Here is a 6,264-nt window from a genome sequence, read left to right on the forward strand (position 1 = left end):
AATGACGGCCCGGCGGGGCCCGGTGTCCGGCATCCATTATCCGGGCCGCATTCGGCCCGGATCTGAGCCGCATTGTATAACCATATCCGGCCCTACTCTGGGCCAGAACAGGTTCCTGATATCAGCCTTAATTCAACCTCAACTCAGCCACGTCTTTTATGAGCCATATTTGACCCACATTAAAAAAAAGATCTCAAAAACGACTTATAAAAATATGTTTATTGTCATAATTTGTGAACCTCACATATAACTCCACATACACTGGAAAAATGCACTTTTCTTTATTTAACAGTGAAGACAAAGTCCAAATTGGGATGCAGCTTACTCTTGAACAGTATTTTTCTATCCATCAAATTGTTGCGCTCTCCATGCCCTCTTTTCTTTTCATGCTCTCCTTCCTGTCACCATCCCGATCAGGAGCCAGATGTCGCCATCTTTTGATTGTGACATCAATTTCCTGGTCTGAGGCCCAAGATGTTTGGCTGTTGGGTCTCACAGCAGCTGTCAGAACTGTAAGAAAACAAGAATGGACAGTGTGTGAGGAAAACAAACATTTGTACATGTCATGAACAATGAATGGTCAGTAAAAATAACCCTTGACATTTCTTATAATAAAAATACATTTCATTTATAAGCGCCTTTCAAGACACTCAAGGACACTTTACAACCAAAACTAAACAAGGTGTGACGCTGTGGGGCGGAATATTTGCCACCAAAAACTCAACGTGAATAACTTTTGAATAGTTTCTACTAAATTTGAATTACATGAATTGAAGTTAAGTGGCTTGGATAATGGATGGATTTGTATATTTTACTCTGAATCATATTGAATGACTGAATCTGAATTGTACAATCTGAATTTGAAACGATACTTTTTTTCTTTGAAACTGTATTTGATCCTCACTGAAAAATTATATTGTTCATTTTCATATTCAGTCTTACAAATACAAAAGTTTTCATTCCAGCGTCAGATTTTGTTTTTGAATTGAGGTACTAAGTTTTAAATTAACTTCATGGTCAAGTATGAAGTGTCCGGTTTGTATTGCAGCAAACGGAATCAAAATTAATTTCATTGTATTTCAGTGCAGAAAGGGTTCTTTTTTGGCAGCACCTCGGCTCTGACTGTTCAATCACCTACATTTTCACGAAACTCACATGCACACGTAAACTGTGATGCAGGAGGTTCACGCCCATTCTATGTGACGTAGCTGAGCGGTTTATTTTCAAAATTCGCCCGTTTCAGTCTCGATTTAAATACAGCAGGTGACAATTTTAGAAAAAAAAATACATGTAAATAAACCTTAAATTGTAGCACAATATATTTTTTAATATTTCCCTATGCCACCATGAAGAACCCCCCCCCCCCCATATCGGGCTCACGCTAATCGTAATTATTAGCGCCCTTCAAAATTCAGGCTCAACTATAGACAGAATTGTCTTCGTATTGTAACTGTCAGGATACTGTAACAAAGAACCAATGTTCATCTAAGCATGAAATAAATTTACTCACCACGTCTTTTCTGGATGTCTCACCGGAGCGTGCATGGACAACTGTGGGCAAAGAGCGTTGTCGTTCACTGCGAGCGCTGTCCTCCTCCTCTTCCTCCTGGGCAATCGGTTGGTGCCTTGCGAGGTTCACACCCAGTGATCGCCCCGGCAGGGCCCTCGCCTGATTATTGTTTCAGGGGGGTTGTGGGGCGGCTACTCCAACTCCCCTCCATTCCGGCGGGGCGAGCACTGGGCGCCTCACCTTCCGGTGAGACCCCATCTCCTTTCCCGCCGGCTGGTGGGCATTTAACCGCGTCAGGGGCCCAGGAGCCCCGACGTTCTCCACTCGCGCTGCTCGGAGGCATCCCACCACGCGAGGCTGCAAGCGCTGTTCTTCTTGCTTCTTCTTCTTGTTCTTCTTCTTAATTGCCGGGTGGCAGCTAACGTTTGCGGTGCATCACCACCTATTGTATCGGAGTATAGCAATACTTGACTCTTGTATATTAACGTACGTACGAGGAAAAAAAAAACACGAACATTCATAACTTGTACTCGTACCTTCTTTCGGCGACGCCAGTCGACTTCAACATAATCTTATTTGACCACGTTTAATTTGTGTGTGCGCACTAGCGAGCGTGAACAAGAATTAGGACTTGTGCGAATGCGTGTGGGTGCACACTCGCGCGCGCGCAGTGTATGCTTGTGCGCGTGTGTGCGCGCGCGTGCGTGTGTGTGTGTGTGTGTGTGTGTGTGTGTGATGAATGGAATTCCGCATCGGTGTGCAATTGTAAAACAAGGCTGTGTGTAGAAGAAAAAAAACATCTGAAACTGCATTTAAGGGTGGCTCAATACTGGCTGGCCATATACGGGCCGGAGTTGTAAATTGATTTTTGGCCCAAATACTTCACTCCACAACTGGCCCTCATCTGGTTTGCCAGAGTCAAGCCAGTGCCTCCTTTGCCACGCCTGGGCCGTGTTCGGCCCACATGCATTATGCCAGTGCCGACACAAGGCCAGCTGTGCCAGCTTCATGCCGATTCCGGGCCAGACGCCTTTGCCAAAGGCGTCTGGGCCAGAACAGGTTCCTGATATCAGCCTTAATTCAACCTTAAGTAAGCCACATCTTTCATGAGCCATATTTGACACACATTTTTTCAAAAAAGTCTCAAAAACGACTGTTATAAAAATGTTTATTGTCATAATTTGTGAACCTCACATAAAACTGCACATACACCGGAAAAATGCACCTTTCTTTATTTAACAGTGAACACAAAGTCCAAATTGGGATGCAGCTTACTCTTGAACGGCATTATTCTATCCATCAAATTGTTGCGCTCTCCATGCCCTCTTTCCTTCTCATGCTCTCCTTCCTGTCACCACCCCTATCAGGATCCAAATGTAGCCATCTTTTGATTGTAACATCAATTTCCTGGTCTGAGGCCCAAGATGTTCGTCAGGCTGTTAGGTCTCACAGCGGCTGTAAGAACTGTAAGAAAACAAGGATGGACAGTGTGTTCGGAAAACAAACATTTGTACATTTAATGACCAATGAATGGTCAGCAAAAATAACCCTTGAAATTTCTTAAATTAGTTGTGACACAGTGGGGCGGAATATTTGCCACCAAAAACTAAACGTGAATAAATTTTTAACAGTTTATACTGAATTTAAAATACATGGATTGAAGTTAAGTGGCTCGGATAATGGATGGATTTGTATATTTTACGCTGAATCATATTGAATAACTGAATCTGAATTGTCCAATTTGAATTTGAAAGGGTACGATTTTTTTCTCTGAAACGGTATTTGATCTTCACTGAAAATTAAATTCTGTTTATTTTCATATTTAGTCTTTCAAATACAAAACTTTTCATTTGAACATCAGATTTTGTTTTTGAATTGAGGTAATACATTTTAAATTAACTTTCTGGTCAAGTGTGAAGTATCCAGTTTGTTTTGCAGCAAACGGAATCAAAATTAATTTTATTGTATTTCAGTGCAGAAAGGGTTCTTTTTTGGCAGCAACTCGGCTCTGACTGTTCAATCACCTACATTTTCACTCAACTCACATGCACACGGAAACTGTGATGCAGGAGGTTCAGGCCCAGCCTGCCTGTGACGTATTGAACGGTTTATTTTCAAAATTTGCGCGCTTCGGTCTCGTTTTGGATACGTCAGGTGACAATTTTAGACAAAAAAACATGTAAATAACCCTTACATTGTCGCACAATATATTTTTAATATTTCCCTATGCCACCATGAAGAAGTCATATCTGTGCTTGGAGCACATAACCCCCCCCTCCATATCGGGATAATGCTAATCGTGGGAGTGTTTCAATATTCTTTACTGTGGTCTTAAAATGAATACAGGGAAATACAAGCAATACAGGGTGATGTTGGTTGAGGAGGGACGCTGAGGAGGGCTGAAGAGGGAAGATGAAGGATGAGTAGGAATGAATGAGTGTGGGTTGAGGTTGGATTGAAGGCTTTTGAGGGGGGAGGATTGATCGAGGGATCGGAGGAGGGAGATTGATCGAAGATGAGGGATCGAGGAATGAAGAGGGATTGACCGAATGAAGAGGGATCGAATCTACAAATGTCAGAAAGGAAACTTCCATGTTATAACATAACATTCTTCATACTCCTGGATGCAACCAAGGAATAACAAATCAAATGCAAGGTAATGGTACCATCTAGGGGCCACATGAATTAACTACACTTACATTTAATGAAACTAAGGCCGACACACATTTGGAAACAAAATACACACGGTCGTCGTCAGAACGAGAAGGAGCTACAGGCGTCGCACCATTAACACAACTTAACATATAATTACAAACGATGCCTCTGTATTTACTTGTAATCGCCGCGAAACGCGGCGGCCCGATGCTAACGTGCTAATGTGGATAACACTCGCGAACGCGGCGACCCGATCCTAGCGTGCTCATGCGGCTGGCACACTCGCGAACACCAGTCGCAACTAATTAAACCGGAAAAATACGCCGCATGGTACTCACGTTTTGGTCATGTACTCGAGGGCTTTGGGAATCGCCAATGAGGTAAACGGCACAAAGGAACTGAAAGGACAAAGGCTGAAATAGATCGGAACGTAATGAACTTGGTCAGGACGCAAACCCGGAACTGGCAGGTGCTGAAATAACGCGATACTTAAATGCGTCAACACGAACGTTTCGTGATAAACAAAGAAAGGAGCTGAGCCTTTTCTTCAATATTCATTTTTTTCGAAAATAGAATTTGGCACAAAACACAATGGAAATAAGGGGTTCTTCTTCGATTCCCGGAAGTTGTCCCCGACAGCATTCCTCCTACTGACCAGGAAAGGGCGACAACGGAACGCCTGAAGACGAAATCGTGACCAGTTCTGTCATGATCCATTTCTATCCTGAATTCCACACGCAAGCTACAGGTGTAGAAAATTGTTGGTAACGTCTCTTACAGAAACAAAGAAGAATGAAACAAACAAACAAAAACAAGAAAAGTAGTCCAAAAAATGAATGAAAATCAGAAATTGCTGTTGAATTCTGGTTTAAATGATAATCATACCTCTACCACTACGACTACGAGTAATAATAACAAATATTCTAGGCATTCCCGCTTGGGCGACAAAATAAACTTGGGTGACAAATGCTCCACCACCAAAATAAAACAAAAACCCAACACTTTCCTTGTTTTTTGCTCACAATGTGTGCTCACTAATTTACAAATACAACGGCCTATGGATGTGTGACATCAGTGATGTCTTCACAGAAATAAAATCACAGGAGCTGACCAAGGTTGTGGTGACAGCAGTTTATTCCCATTATGCTGACAGCAAAATGGGGAAGAGTGTCATCTATAAGAGCAAATGACATTGTTTTGATTGAAAGATGGTACAGCGTAAACATGAGCCATTTCCACGAGGAACTTTAAAAAATTTGAACAAAACATGTCAAACATTCATTCGACTAATTAAGAGCACCGAATTAACTCAACACACACAAAATAACTACTTGAGGCTTGTTACATCCATCCTTCCATTTTCCAATCCGCTTATCCTCACAAGAGTCATCGGGAGTGCCTATGCCAGCCATCAACAGGCAGTAGGTGGGGTACACCCTGAACTGGGTGACAGGCAATCTCACGGCAGACAGAGACGAACAACCATCCATGCTCACACTTGCAGTTAGGGACAATTTTAGAGTGTTCAATCAGCCTGCCATGCATGGTTTTGGAATGTGATTCAAGTGATGAGCTCATCAGCAAGCTCTGTCGAGGCCAAAACAATTGAATCAGGTGTGTTGCATCTATTTTTTTAATGCGGTGAAATTTTAGTCATTGAGGGAGAGTTAACATTGACTTAATTTTCTGTCGCAACTTCAGAACTCGTCGTTGCCTGACCGCCAAGAAATTATTTTCCAACATTATTTTCAATCCAAACCGCGAACGGTTGGGAAAGCTTTTATTTTGAAGGTGGTCAACGGGGCTCGCTGTCGGCAGATTTCCGTCATGCAGAGGATAAACAATTGGTGGCTTGATAGCAGTACGGAACTGGTCCGCGTTGAGGGATAGACAACCTTTGACGAAATTCTCCTGAATTTGTCTTCAACGTGCTCAAACCTCCACCCGGGGCGTCCACAATCATCTCACTGGACTAAAATATCTTTCTTTGAAGCTTCGTGTCCGATTAAAGTCATCTCGGTGGACATTGGTGTTTCTCTGCCTCGTTTAGCTTCGGTTAGCTTGTAGCCGCTAACAAAGAGGCCCTCGTGCTCAACACA

At 42.7% G+C, this 6,264-nt stretch overlaps 1 long non-coding RNA gene across 1 annotated transcript; it reads right to left on the reverse strand.

The window, feature by feature from the left end:
- Positions 1-2,850: 2,850 nt before the first annotated feature.
- LOC109526862 (uncharacterized) lies at positions 2,851-4,769 on the reverse strand. The gene is made up of 2 exons (XR_002170425.1): positions 4,504-4,769; positions 2,851-2,974 (listed from the first exon to the last, which is right to left on the reverse strand). It is a non-coding gene; the product is annotated as an uncharacterized LOC109526862 (long non-coding RNA).
- Between the last annotated feature and the right edge of the window lie 1,495 nt (positions 4,770-6,264).

The sequence above is a fragment of the Hippocampus comes genome, unplaced genomic scaffold (assembly GCF_001891065.2).
Source record: "Hippocampus comes isolate QL1 unplaced genomic scaffold, H_comes_QL1_v1.1 scaffold448, whole genome shotgun sequence".
NCBI lineage: Eukaryota > Metazoa > Chordata > Actinopteri > Syngnathiformes > Syngnathidae > Hippocampus > Hippocampus comes.